The 15,230-nt window shown below is 39.1% G+C and overlaps 1 protein-coding gene across 1 annotated transcript in view; it reads left to right on the forward strand.

Annotated features, from left to right (window-relative positions):
- The first annotated feature begins 5,068 nt into the window (after positions 1–5,068).
- The window catches only part of LOC118230525 (myelin basic protein-like), a 60,132-nt gene continuing 49,970 nt past the window's right edge, over positions 5,069–15,230 (forward strand). Inside the window, exon 1 of the mRNA XM_035423626.1 lies at positions 5,069–5,276. The gene's annotated coding sequence lies outside the window, so the exon portion shown is untranslated. The remainder of the gene's footprint in view (positions 5,277–15,230) is intronic.

Consider the following 15,230-nt stretch of genomic DNA (forward strand, 5'->3'; position numbering starts at 1 on the left):
ATACTTTTGGACTGGGAAGGCTTCCGTAGGTGTAGAGAGAGGGGGTAGTACAAAGTGTGAGAGGAGGAGAAGAAACAAACATGGAACCGTCCAGACCTACGGCGCAACTCAGTTCTATCTGTTTTTAGCTGGCACCACCTGCGCATGCGTCCTACTAAACGAAGCACCACCTGCGCATGCGTCCCACAAAACGTCCCTCAAAGGTTGTCCGTGAGTGAGTGAGTGAGTGACTACAATTTGCCATGCATAGCCCATGGCGCCAGTTCCTGTGCGCCGTGGGAAAAAGAAAAAAAAGGCAGTCATCTTTGTTCAGAATACTTTTCTTTTTGGAGGAAAATAGGGAACCAGATTTAATAGCCGTAAACATAAAAGCAGTAGGGGACAGCAGGGCAAAACACTTTAAAGAGCTTTAAAGACATATCAGGTTAAACATGCAGAATTACTATCTCTTTGTCTCCAACGACGGCCGGAGAGTTCTATAAACAAGTCGGGAGATATTTCCAAAAGTCTGTTTCAGCTATATGCAAGTGTTTTTTGGCTACTGCATTGTGTGTGTATGCCAAGGAATCCAAAATATGTCATAGTAAACAGTCGTTTAGTGGCTAAAAGATCACATAGTTTTGATATAGCATACTAGCATGCTGGGATTGCTAGCCAGGCAAGAGTACAGACACCCCCCTGCGGGGTTAAACCTCTAAGGGTTAAACCGATCAGGGTTGTTAGCGTGTTGTCAGTTGACTATTAATTAACCAATTGATGGTTCTCAAGATGGAAATCATGCACCCTGTTATTGTTGCACTGTTTAGGTATTATCTAACTATCTAACAATCAAACGTCCAGCAGAAATAACAGTATAGCTAACTGCAAGTAGCTAGCTCAATTTGTAGCTAACGCATCACTTCAACAAGTATTTAGCCATGCCAATTGTAGCAGGTACTAGTAGCCATACATATGAGTCATAAACACTGTGCAAAGGCAAACTGGTGCAAAAATAAAATGTATTATGATTTTGTTACCTTAAGCAGTAGCAAAATTTGTAGTCATGGAAGCAATTTTTCCTGCGGCATTCATAGACTCCCATGTTTTTTTGTTTTTTTTCCAAGTCGGAGATGTCAGAGCCATCAGAAATATCCCATATTTCCTACTTACACTGGGAGGTTGTGAACAGTTTTTCCCGGTTGGAAGATGGTAATTTTGGTAACTTCCATTTAACGTGAACACAGCATAAACACACTCTGTCCCCACTTCACCAAAACTTGTGAACGCACATCAACATTTTTAGCTACGACTCCTCAGCAAGCTGGATTACAAATACACTGAATTCCTGAACATTAGTCGGAACCAGACATTAGCTGGCTACAGCTGGAAAGCAGGGTTGGGTTTAACTAATGTGATCTATCTGACAGGTAACATTAGTTTACCTAGTTAACCTAGGTCAACTACCTAACTTAACACACAGATAACAGTAGCAAACATTTCCCATTTCCAAGAACTAGGTTCCAAGTCAAGTAATGTTATCAATAATAGCTACCTACTTCGGTGGCTAAATTCATTGAAGGACCTGGTAAATTAGTGTTGAATTTTTGACCTACATGTCCAGCAGTAGCAATAGTTTCAGAGCGAGCTCTATCAAATTCTCTTTTTTTGTGCATTTGCTAGCACTGACCATGCCCGAGCAAGGCATTTGTCAGCCATTGGTGAAACTCTTTCTTTCTCAACACATCTATGTGCACAAGGTCAATCCTATTGTTGATTGGTTCACCACATATAACCCAGCAAATCTGGAACATTGGCTGAAGTACAAAGCTGTTCCAGGTTTTACTCAGTGCACTTCGCTAACTCAGTAATTCTGCTTTGTGGGTGGGAATTTGAGGGTATAAACAGCGTATGGTGCCTAATTTTTCTCACAGTGGCTGATTAATACCATTCCGCCAACATCTTTCTAAAGAATGTTACTGCAGCTTTACGTAAACCAAAAACACCAAATAGGCCTAATATAAGTGTTGGGTCTGATGGCATGCTTGTGAGTGTTTATATTTGAGTTAATGCAAAAAACATTGCATTTATATAGCACTTTTCCAGATGCTCAAAGGTGCTTTACAGTAAGGGGGGTGGGAGTGCTCACCTTACCCACCACCAATGTTTGGTAATGCATGGCAGCCATTTTTCGCCAGAACGCTCTCCTCAAATCAGCTAGGTGGAGAGAGAGAGAACCATTTTTAGGCTATTAAATCATGGTGGCATCATTAGGTGGCAGCCTGGGAGAGTCCGATTGGGAATTTAGCCTGGACCCCAGGGAAACCCCTACTCTTTGCGATGAGTGTCATGGGGTTTTTAATAATCACAGTGAGTTAGGACGTCGGTTTAATGTTGCATCTGAAAGATGGCATCTTTTACAGCACACTGTCCCCGTCACTACACTGGGGAATTTGGGTTTATTTGACATATCATTATCAATCATTGGCAGTCACTTTTATTGAAAGCTAAACTAAAACTAGCAAGCTTGCTCTTCAAACTAAAATTAAAATGAAACTGAAAGTCAGAATTGAAAGCTAAATACAAATATGAATTATTTTGAATAAATTGAGGTTATTTAGATAGGTTAGTTAATACTATAATTGTACTGATAAACATTGTGCTCTGTAAGTGGTCTGTAACTAGGCTACTTAAATTCGATTTTCATAGAAATAATAAGCATTCTAAATAGAAACCTCTTCTGTGTTCCCAAACACACATTTTGATCATACCAATGTACAAATTCAGATAAAAAGAAGAGATGAATGGCAGTGTTTGTGTAAATTAAGTTTTACATTTCTTAAGCACAGTCATGACTGTACACATACAGTATGAATAATTCTCATTGTGTTTGTTTGAAGCATTTATTTCATTTTAAAATATGTAAACAAAGTTCTGTTTTTTTCGTCAACACAGTGATGGAGAATAGGGAACTGTTTCTTTATTTTCAATTCATTTTAAATGTCATTTGATGAAACACATAAAGCCAAGAAGACATGTGGGATAGTATGAATTTGTCATATCACTTTTAAAAAGTATACAATTTATAATTAATTGTTGATTAGGAGTTGACAATGTAGAAATGTCAAAGTTGGAAGAAAGGAAAAAAAAGAAAAGAATGTTGATTGATCTTTGCGGTGCCGGCCACTATATTTTTTTGCTGAAACCTGTGTGTGTACCACAGCTTAATTAACCTGAGAAACAATGCATTATGCCCCTAAGGCATACGTAAAAATGTTGGGCATTTGTTTTAGTTTTCATGTTGTTAAAATAAATGAAAACACATTTTGGTGTGTTTATGCATTGTGTGTCATTTTATATTTGTCCAAAGAAACCAACAGTCTAATCTTTTGTATGGCTGTAAGCACTTCACACAGGTGCTAAGGAATATGCTTTAGTTGACTATCACTTATGTAGTTTAGATTGGATTTACGATGGACACGGACTAAATCACTGTAACATTCAATCATTCAACATTAAAATTCACTCCAGGACTTGGCCTGTCCTGCTTCCGTTGTAATACATTAAAATCAGTCACTATTACCTTAATCTTGGGTCACTTGCTCAAACCTTTCCAATTTCCTATATTAAATAGGACTATGGAGGCCTGACTAGTAATTAACAGTCTCTGGTTCTACCTGTGCTTCAAGCTATCTGAATTAATGTTGTTTTGCTACCTCGTTTCATTAACTCAATACATCTGATTTGAATCTGCACTATAATTTTCATTTCAACATTTACCATTAAAAGATAAAAATTCCAATTGACTCTCGGTGGCAGAAGTTGACTAGCTATACAACCAAGGGCCTCCTTATTGAACTTTCCTTAAACACACTGCAACATTTGCAAGATGAAAAACTGTGGCATTCAAAGGACATGCGACTACATAACTTATGTGCACTAATTTTAAAAGGGAAAAGTTCAACTTTCAAGTTAAATTGTACAAAATTATTCTGTTCCAACCTTGGGATACCACATCATGACAAATTCTTATTTGAGCATTATTCTTTCAAAGCATCACTTGAACATATTCATTTTTAATTTTTAAATAAAGTCAATGGGAAAAGTCATTTAAACACTAGAGAGGAGCCCTCTGCAGTTAATCACAGAGTTTGCTGTTTGATATATTAAAGCATTATCATCTAATCTACTAAGATTTTGAAAGGCGCAATGCACAGAGCCGTTCATTTTTAATCCAACGTCATCATCGCTAATTTCCGTAACATTAATCTTGTCTACTGAAAACTCTGCTGCTGGTTTTACAGAGTGCTGAATTTAAAGCCTATCAGGTAAATACACCAAACCAGTTGAGCACATTGGAGATATGGGGAATCTCATGCAAATGTAAATTTGAAATGTCAGCAGGGTACAGGAATTTTTCCCCTGGGCTGTAGGCGGAGCCAAGTAGGCCTAAATGCTTCCATAAACTTAAAACAGCACAGAAGTATTAAACCTGCACATTGTGTAATTTGCTTGGCATGGATAGATGTCTATGTATAAAATAATAAATAAAAAAAAACAATTTAAAGCTAAAGTGGGATAAACTGAACAAGTGGGGAAACTAGAAATAGTGTTCTAAATAATTGCTGAGACAGAGGTTAAAAATGCATTGTCAAACGTGGACTAAGTACCCTACCTTCTTCTTTGACCTTTAGTTTATCATACTGATAAGGCTTTTAAAAAATGCCTTCAGAAATTGCAGAGACATTATGTCACATTTAAACGTCCATGGTAGTCTATCGTTGTGCCATACAATTTAAAATTATATTCTGGCATTGATTGCATATTTGGCAAATAATTCAACAATAAACACACTACTATTTTACTTTCCAAATGACTGATTAAACATAACTAGTGATACGCAGACTAGGCTATTCATGGTCGTGAGGGACATTGATAATGCGATTTTCTAGCGTTACTCACACATAATGTGTGTAGTATAAACCTTAAGAACATATCTCGTGACTCCCATATCATTATAACTGTATGCACGCTCGCTCTCTTCACCCATAATCCACGGAGCATGCCCCACCCCGCAGAAACATCACTCTTACCTAAAAACAGGAAGCAGTGAGGCATGCTCACTCACTCAAACCAGAAACAGTGAAAAATACGAAAAAAGGAGAAAACTACCGACGACAATTAGAGAGGAATTTCCGCTATAGTTGTCTTACCGAAGGTTCTCTAAAAGGAAGGAACCATTGGTACACCGCTTTTATTTAACTGTGGTGGATGCAGTTGATTGAATCCAAAAGAAGAGGGTATGTACAAACCTCACAAAAAATTATTGTTGTTTACTGGGGCCAGCTGTAGCCTACTGTTTGGTGGAAAGACGGGGCGCGCAAACGTTCTCGGTCCCGATGTTATGGAATTGCAGGAATGACCAGTTATTAAATGATTGATATGTAATCATGAAATGCGCGTCACCGTGATCCTGAGGTTTAGCATGGTTCATCCACTCAAAATATGCGTGGTATGTTCTGTTTTTCCTCGCATTAGCTAGCGAGTCCTTGGTGGAGAATGCAAACAAAAGTCCACGTCGTATTACTATCCAAACCACAGACATTTATTCAGTTAATGCTGGATGCTTGGGATTGAGCTGGGGTGTGCATAAATATATACATCTCACAGAGCCTCGAATTTGAACCGAGCATCCTGAAGCATATCGTTTGATAACATGATAATGTCGCGCCTTCAGTTATAATTTTCGTTAATGTAGTCATGGAATATTTCACAGGCACGTACTTGACCCAGAGGAAATAGCTACGAAGATACAGTAAGGAATGGATTGGAAATTCTTCAGTGAGTAGGCTAGTAAACACGATCGGCTGAAGAGTAAAATTGGTTGCGTAAATATCATTTGCAGCTTCCGGTATCTCGTGGGCGAACGCGTTCGTGTGTTTTCCTTATTTTTAATTTGGTGGATGATGAGTTTAATTATTTTCTTTTGTTTTATTATTATTTTTACGTATATTCGAACTTGTATCACGTGGACTGCATGAGGCGGGTATATCAAATGAAAACTCATACAGTCTTCAACGTTTCACTGACAGATGCATTTCTGTTAAAACTAGCTGTGCTATATTGCAAGTAAATCTGTCTGGAAATAAATAATCATCTACAGGCTGTGTGAAACATTTGAAAAGTACATGTTTTAAGGTTTTCTGAAAATGCATTTCAGCGTAAAAGGTCGATGATGCTGTGTTCTAGAAATAAACAGCAAGGGTACATGAATCTTATGTAGCCTATATACTAAATAAAAGCAGCCACCTTCATGCAAACTTGACATGCCAAGATAGTGAGAACAGGGAACTTGAGTCGTAATACCATCTGTTAATCATGAATGTCTTAATTCCATATTGCATTTTCACCAGACAGGCCTCATGCCTGACTTTTTTCAAGTAAAAAAAATAAAGTTTATTTGTATACACAAGTATTTTTTGAGAATCATTTTTATTAAATTTGTTAAGAGGAGAGTGCAGAGGTCAAACCACTTCATATAGGCTATCTAGTTTCTCGATACTGTGGCAACATTGTGCTATCACTGCCCACTCTGTATATTATCTGGCACAGTGGTACCATGACCATCTTGATCAAAAAAGAAAATTTCTTAGATTTTAACATGTTTTCAGTCAAATCTCGATATAGGTATTGCCTTTTTCATTTCACCTGGGCTTTCTTATCACCTTAGATCACCTGTATAATGGTTCAGTCTATCTTGATCCTGGTGTGCCACAGCTATATAATCCATATAATTAATCTGTCCTAATTTTGGAGTTAGAGCTTTGGGCAGAGCAAAAACTAGAAATATGTGCTCTAAGACCTCTCCCTGAAACTGAGCTAAAATACCATTGTGCAACATTTAATGAAATGAGCCGTGAACAAAGGAACAACTGTCACAAGTGAAGTTAGTATATAGGAAAGTTTCATATTTTGGCCAGTGCTTTAAGACTGAGAGCTTTGCTTGGCCCCTGAAGAAGGGTGTCACATATTTCTGGAATGTGGTAAACCCAGTTTCTCTCATGTAGCAAAATGTGGCAGTCTTAAAAAATGTGATGTTGAAGGGATAGTTCGCTTTCTGTTTTATTTAAAAATATATATATATATATTATTTCAGTTTTAGTCTATGCATTTGATTGACCCAGACTGTTTTTGTATGCATTGTAGGGTATTTTAGGTATTTACTGAAGTTTCTGATAACCTGTCAGCTTTACATTGGGAGGTACACAGCATTCAGGGGTTTGTGGTCTAAAGCAAGAAAATTCACTTCAAGTAACTCCAGAGCAGGTTGTATAGTCTCTTTATTTTTTTAGTGGCTATACATATGAACAGATTAAGCTAACTGTTTAGCACTTATTCACAATTATAAATATTAGGCTAGCACATTTTCTGTATTGCCATAGTATTCCTTTACTTGAGTGCAGCAGTCCCAGGTTGCATGAGCCACAGGAAAAATATATTGAAAATAATATTGAGCATATTTTTTTGAAGAAACTTTGAACATCTGGAGGCATAGCATTACTGTACAAAATGAAAATGTACACTAAAAATGAAATGTTTACAAAGCTCAGGAAGTGAACTATGATTTTAAGGTTTTCTGAAAGCCTTGTGAGGCTGTTGTGGAAGTCAAGGATAGAGTGAACACACAGAATAAAACTTATGAGTTTTGTGAGCTATTAAAACAATAAAATCCTAAACATTCTGAAGAAACGGCTGACAAAAATAATTTTATAAATAGCAGCCGAAATGCCAGTCACACACACAGGCTCACGGCTGTGTTGCCTTACATTGTGTTCAGCGAAGGGTGGATTTCCCTCTTATCAGTTTAGAGTTTCCAGATTGCACAATACACAGAACATTCCATATGTGACACAAGGGGAGAGGCTGGGAACAAGGTGAATGGGGCAGTTATTTTCTGTGCGTATGTCATTGTTGGCAACACGCTCAGAGTTTGTACTGTTAACTAGTTTGACGGAGGTATAGTTCCAGGTGACACAGCGGTCTTCAAATCCCACACTCCGTTTTATCGCCCAAATTCCTCCCAAATAAAGAATTAATAGGGGGGAAAAATATCCAAGGTTCAGTAGCTGTTAAAAAAAATTGCAGCAGGTGCCAGGTTAGTCTATTTTCAGATCTAGAACTTTAGATCCATACTTTTGTAAGGCATGAAATTGTTTTTTGGAGCTGTGGGTTTCTTTAGGGTCTTTTTGTCACGTTTTTCAATTGTGCGTTATGCCCTTTGGTCTGTAATTATTCACTTTAGTGTCATTTTGTCTTCACCAGTGGAAGACATCTTGGACTCGACAGGTAGTGACAGGATGATTACTCAGTGAAATTGTGTGGATATTTTGAAAGGCTGGGCAGTGTGATGTGTGGGTTTAGGCTGTGGTTCCTGGCATTGTGGAGCAGGTCAGGGAGCTATGCAGACGGTGCTCAGTAGGTGGACACCAGCAATCTATCCACCAAGAAATTGAACTTCCGCTCATGCCTACAACTTCCCTGCATTCATTTGTTTCCCGTAGATGATGATTAGTGGTCTGTTAAATTGAATTACCCGTAATTGTGTTAGGCAGACGCAGAAGTTGCCCCACAGATTGGATTTCCAAGAAGGTCTGAGGCTTGTGTTCCATGTATGAAAAGTTAAGTGGATGGCACAGGCAGAAGATAGAACCAGATGTTCTGGGTTATATTAATAGTTGGTTACAACTATAAAATGGAGAGCTTTTGGTAGGTAATCCTAGATGGTTGATGTAATCCACAATATATTCTGTCAGCATCTCTGGTGGTAACAGGTTTATCAGTGCTATCAGTGGTAATTCTATCAAAGGGTTAGATTCTTTAAAAGAAAAAAAAGCACAAAAATGTAGGCCTACAGCTTCAGAAAAAAATATAAATAGAAAAAAGAATGTATGATGAATGCGATTTCAAGCATGTCATATTGAACTCAATCGACTTATTCAAGGGCCAGAGCTTAGCCTGGCAGTTGTAAGGTTCTAACATACACATAGAACTCAGGATATCTGCACCCCCTAGTAACTTGCCTATACACTAGTGTCGTAGCAGGATACACAATTGAATTTATGCAGGCTACACAAGGCAGAAACACGACCATGTCTACCAAGATGATAGCGAACCGTATAGATCCACACTACCGGCGGAAAGCAGACTCCTCCGTATAGGCTATGCATAACTGCTAGCACAGACGAAAGCTTGAAACACTATTTTGGAGTCAGATAACTGAGATAACATTAAATAAATCCTGTTCCAGTAGCAACAGGTAAGACTGCACACATTCGTTTGACATCACAAATACTTCCAGTGTTTGTTTTGCGGTGGGGTTTCTTAAAGTTGATGACCTCAACGTGACACATTTTGGTTTCTTACAGTGGGTGACCTTGAAACACTTTTTGGTGTATCTGAGGGGTTTCGTACACTCTTTACCATTCAGAAAAATCTCTGGTCAGAGCTCTAAGCAAAGAACAAAGGTGGAATGAATACACGCCTTAAAACATTCCTTATTTTAAGTTTGTTTGACCCAGAGGCGTAGACGTGGAGGTTGTTTTGCTGCAGTGCAGAAGGTTACTGAGAAAGCATTGAGCGTGACACACATTGCTCTTTCAAGCGACAGCAGGTTAAGCATGTGAAGAATGCAGGGCTTTGGTGCACTGTTCCAGGGAGATATCAAGGCCAACTTTTCTTCTATTTACCCACAATCCAGCAGAACAAAGCTTAGCTGGAAGGTAGGCGGTCTCTATTGGAGAATGCTCTCCTGCCTTTTTGTTACCGTTTTAGATATTTATAAAGTATGGGTCATGGTGAACGCTGTTGTGGTCTTTACTGCCTTATACTTGTACACAAACTCTTGCTATCTTTCTCATATGTGTGCTCACTCACTCACTCACTCACTCACTCACTCACTTTCTACTTCTCAGTCTCTTTTTCCCAGTACTAAACCAAGCAGTGATCACAATGTCTTCCTGTTTGAAAATGAACCCTTTGTCTGTCTTGTTGGGAATCACAGGACAGAGTACTTCAGGATGTCTCAGAATGCAGCTGTTGTTTTGCCTGCGTTGGGTTTTCTCTGCTGTGAATGGCAGGACTCTAGGGCATCCCGGGCTCAGTGGAAACATCACCCCGTCCCCAGCCCGCAGCTGCAGTCCTCTCCTGAGCTGCGCTTGGGATGGCCATGAGCCAGAGAGCTTTTCCAGAGACAGATGTTGACATCTGACCCTCGTGTCAGTGACTACGCACTCAGGGGGCTTACGCTGTGCGGCAGCGCACGACGGGGCATTACACGTCTCCTCCCGCCAAGAGTCAGCAGCTGCTGTTTTGAATGATGCGTTTGTCCGTTGGGCCTTAAGCCTTAAGTCAGTGGGTAAAAGACGCCGGCTCGAGTACTGAGTTCCAGGCACGAATGGGTTCTTTCTCTTTCTTGGCGGAATTTTATATGCGTGCATAGGCATGTGTGCGTTCCATTGTACAGCGTCTGTGTTGGGGGAGGGGTGGCTGTAGCACTCTGTTCAGTACCTTGGAGAGTGCCACTCAACGACACCGTGGCTCAGCTGGGTGGCTTCGGTTTTGGCTGGTCGCTGGAATGGCGGGTTCAGTGAGCCCCCTTTTCCAATTCACTGACTGACCTGTCTGTTCCAGACACTGAGCGCCGTTGATGTTTGCACGTGTGGCCCTACCTTCATCAGAAACGTCTGACATCATCTCCGTGGGGGTCGGAGTGTTTTTGCAGAAGCCAATTTGAAGGCAAGTTTGAGACATCCAGACAAAGGACAAAATAAGACTTTTTAATGAGTCCGTGAAAGTAAAGTCTTGCTGTGATATGCCAGGCTCCCGGAATGGGTGCTAATTTCAAGGCCTCTATCATTTGTGAAATGGGGTTCTCACCTGTGTCCTACCCCATTGGCATACCTTCCTGTTCTAATCGGCATGAAATGTTTCTTCATCTCATGGTATTGACTCCCTGTAATTGCTGGGTTTTTGTACTACAGAATAATCTAGGCCTATATTGCTTCGTGTTCATTTTCCTAAGTTCTACGCAGTGCGAGTGTTTCAGCTAAGCAGTAGGCTATTCATTTCAGCTCTTTGGTACTCAGGGCGTATGCATAGATCAGTGAGTGACAAAGGCTACATTTCACAAAGTTCCTCTGGAAATATTACTTAGTGGTGTTGATAGGAGAGAAAACATTGGTTGTAGATTTGAAGGTTTTGCCAGAGCTGAATTTATTGCCTCTGTGTCTCAGCTTTTGTCATTGTTGGGAGTTTGTTGTCTCAAACTGTCTCTGCTTGAAGTAGAGCCCTTGTTTCGCTGAAATGACATACTGACTAAGAAAAACAAGTCGCTAAAAATCATCCAGATTCAAGTCCCCTTTTTTCTGTGAAATATTTTGCCATTTTATTTTTTTCTTATTCTGAGATGGTACTAACTTAATGTAATCACTATGGTATTCTTGTCATCCATTTTGAGTAATTATTATATGGTAGCATTGTGTTTCTTCAGTGCTCACAAAGTGTTTTGCATTACTTTGATCATTGACATACTTATGGCTAAAGCATACAAATGAACAGTTGAAGAAGCCATAGTGACCATAGTTGTTTGATTGAATAGGCTACTTAACTTCTACTCTGTCTTATTTCCCAGTGCTTCTAATGTCCAAGCACTGCACAGAGTTATGGAGACTTAAGGATAGATCCCTGGCAGTCCTCTGTCTTAAGAAATGGGACGAAAGTCGAGCTGAACCCTGGATGTGCACCATTACATATACCCTAATGGCAAGGATAAGGTCCTGTCAGCCACTTAGTTGAAAGTATGTGAATTAGGCCTACATAGTGGATGACATTAACAATGATGTTGGTTTGGTATTTGTGAACGATGGGAGATTAAATCCACTTATTACATCATTCATTCCTCCCTGTTGAAAGAGTTGAGCTTTGACTAATTAACTGAAAACCTGTTATTTTTCTAAAAGTATGGATGGGCAATATGGGAACTGTCACAGGATGAATAGGGGACAAAACAGTACTTAGTAAGATTGACTGTACAATGGAGTGTCTAATTGTAACAAGCAAGCTTAAGGAATTGCCATCAGAACTGTCCCCCTGAGTGACCAAAATAAAGTGACATTGTCTTAGCTGATTCTGCGTTATGTGGCAGGCTCATCTCTGTCATAGGCAAAATTTTAAAAACAAGCTATACACCCAAAACATGAATCTGTTATTCTCTCCAAAGGCAGGCATGAGTTTTTTGGTGTGGGCAAATCTGTACAACTGTGTTTCTTAATTTTTAATTTTGAGGAATGATTGCACATGTGTATTGCATTCCCTGAGTGCTTAGACTCAGTGCTTACATTTGTCATGCTTTTCAATAACTGCTAAACTTGTAGCCTGTGTGAATTAATAATTGCAACTTTTACTTCTGCTTGTTGGTAAAACCTGAGGACTAAGTCAGCATAGCGCTTAGATTTAATACTCCCTTAACTTCAGTGAGTCATAAACCCAGTCCTGCCCTCTGAATGGGACAGTTTGCTCTCACAGGTAACGAGGACCCACATTTGCAAATAAATTGAGCCAGTGTGGACTTGAAAGAGGGGATGAGACTCAGGCCTAGATTAATGGCAGACTGCGTTATTTGCTTCTTGAAGAATGAAGCTAGTTTGATGGTGTTCTCAAACTGAAATAACTGACTTACTGACTGCATGACTTGGAGCTTTATCTTGACTGAGGTTTCGTTGTAACTATCACCAATTGACAACTCCTTGTCCTGTGACAGCCATTACATAACTATTGTGCTTAAGCTTTAATATCGCTAATGGGAACTTTAGATTTCTGAATTTATAAACCCTTCAAGTCTTGCTTTTAGAATGCCATAAGCCGTTCGCTGATGACATAGTTTGCATCTGATTCTTTGAAAAGGCATTGGTTGCAGAGTTTGAGTGTTAATGTTTAATGATCTTCCCTTTACTCTGATCTTTGTGATCTGTGGTGTTGTGGGTGTTGTATATGAAAATAGTATAAAGATCAAAATGATAGTAGTTGATACTGCTCTCTTGAGGTTTTACAGAGGTATAGTGCAACTTGCTAGAGTGTGTACCTCCATAAGTTAATTTAACTGAGGTTCCCAAAATGTATTTTCCATTCACAGTTCCACAAACACAAACTAACAAACAGATAAATAAACAGGAAGCCTGGGCAATAAGATGGACTAGGCTATAGGTTAAATTAGAATATTGTGCACCCTTGTTGAAACATAATTTCAGAGATTTTGTTTACAAGTTTCTCATTACCCATATGAACTATTCTTGGAATAATCTTGAATGCATTTCATTTTTTATGAATTTAAAGCCTTAGCCTGTTATTTTGAATACAGCATCAATGGTCCTGTCTATGTCGCTGGTGTGATGTGTTGCATAACATGACAGCCTAACTCATATTTGTGTCTGGAATTTGGTACCCTGGATACTGTGGAATTTGTATGCACATATTCAAAGACTTTATCTCATGATTGGACTGTATTGTGTATATATAACTTTTCAATCAATCTCCATAGTGGGAAAAAGTAGCCTAATTGTTTTCAAAATTCTGTTTATACACTTAAATCATCTGCAGTCATTTAATGGCAACACTTCCCATTTGGAAAGCATTTCCTTTTTCACCATTTGGTCTTAACTTCACTTGCATTGAATGCAACCTTTACTGACGTATAAAATGTGGTAACATCAGTCTCATTACCACATGAAAGCTTTGAATCATCAAGCAGCATTTAAGGGAAATGTAGCCTACCTTCATTGACTTTGGATTTGTGCCTTCTAAGAGGATTACCGGATGCCTACAAATAAAAATCTCTCTTTTAACACTGTCTCTCTTGTTATTCTGGCAGTATTGCATACAGAATTGGAATGGAAAAGATCCTTTGTTTGATGGGAGCTTACATGTTGTTTGAATAAATGTAGCTTTGAGTTTTTTTTTTGTTTTTTTAAATGAGCTGATGTGCTTGCGACCAGTGACCAGTCATTATGGTCAGCATCCTTGGGAAGAGAGGGTGGATTAACAGGAATAAGCAGAGGAAATGCAGTTATTCCAAAATATACCCGCTGTAAAATATGCATACTGAATTCTTCCATTTTAATTTCGTCACAATGCCAACTGAAACCTGAAGATAAAATGCCTTATGTACTCTATACCCTTCAAACTGAGTACATTATCTTATTTATTAGATTTTTAGTTGCAAGGGGGATTTGTAAGGATTTGTAAGGTGCTTAATTTCTCATTTCTAAATGAGTATTGTGTAGCAGTTGCTCCACAGTACACTGTAGAATAATGGTTATGTTGTGCCCTATTTTGAGACGACAGTCAAGAATGAAATGGCAACAGAAAACAAAATTATTGGTTGACCTTAGTCTTGTTATGGTAGAATGTTGTTTTATGGCCCAGTGATTTGAGTAATTTGTGATTGACCTGAAAGAATCTATTTTCTTCAAATATCCAGCTATTTTATAAAATGGGTGCCAGATTTACCCTCAGAAAAACAGTCAACACTTTACCATATTATCAAGAAGATTTAGGCTATGCAATCTGGAGGTTTTGGTTGGATGTAGCCTACAACATGAACAGCAAGTTGATACCCCTTGCTCGTTTGCCATTTTTACAACAACTGAAGCAATGCAAAACAGATTTAAAAGCAGAATTGCCTTTGCTGTGGCATTGGCATGAGCCAGCTGGCTAGTTAACTGGGTGGCTGGAGCTGCCCAGTTTGCAAGGCTGGTGATATGCAATTGGCGTAGGGGGCTGGGGGAGAAGCCTTCCAAAGTCGACCGTCATGGCACAAAAGGCGTATGAGCATACGCCTCTGAAAGCCGGTGCTTCGTCCAGGCTGACACTTTCCCTGAGTTAATTTTTTTCTCAGAGAGAATTCCCAGAACTCATTGAAAACGATACACCCTTTGTCATTCTTCCAGACTGCTTTAGCTTATTTTTCATACTTTCTCTTTGGGGTGCAATGAATTTGAAGCAGTCTCTGTGATCCACTTCTTTGATAGTGGTATTTAATTTGTTCCCCTGCCTCCTTGCAAAGGCATTAAAACTTGCTTCCTGAATGCAGCCTTATCAGAAAGTGTATTTGGAGATATGTGGGGGCAAGGGAATGTATAATGTTAACGCAATTTGTCTGTCAATAGTGTAGGCCCCACTCTTTAAACACTGAGCATTTT

This window comes from Anguilla anguilla, chromosome 1 (assembly GCF_013347855.1).
Source record: "Anguilla anguilla isolate fAngAng1 chromosome 1, fAngAng1.pri, whole genome shotgun sequence".
NCBI lineage: Eukaryota > Metazoa > Chordata > Actinopteri > Anguilliformes > Anguillidae > Anguilla > Anguilla anguilla.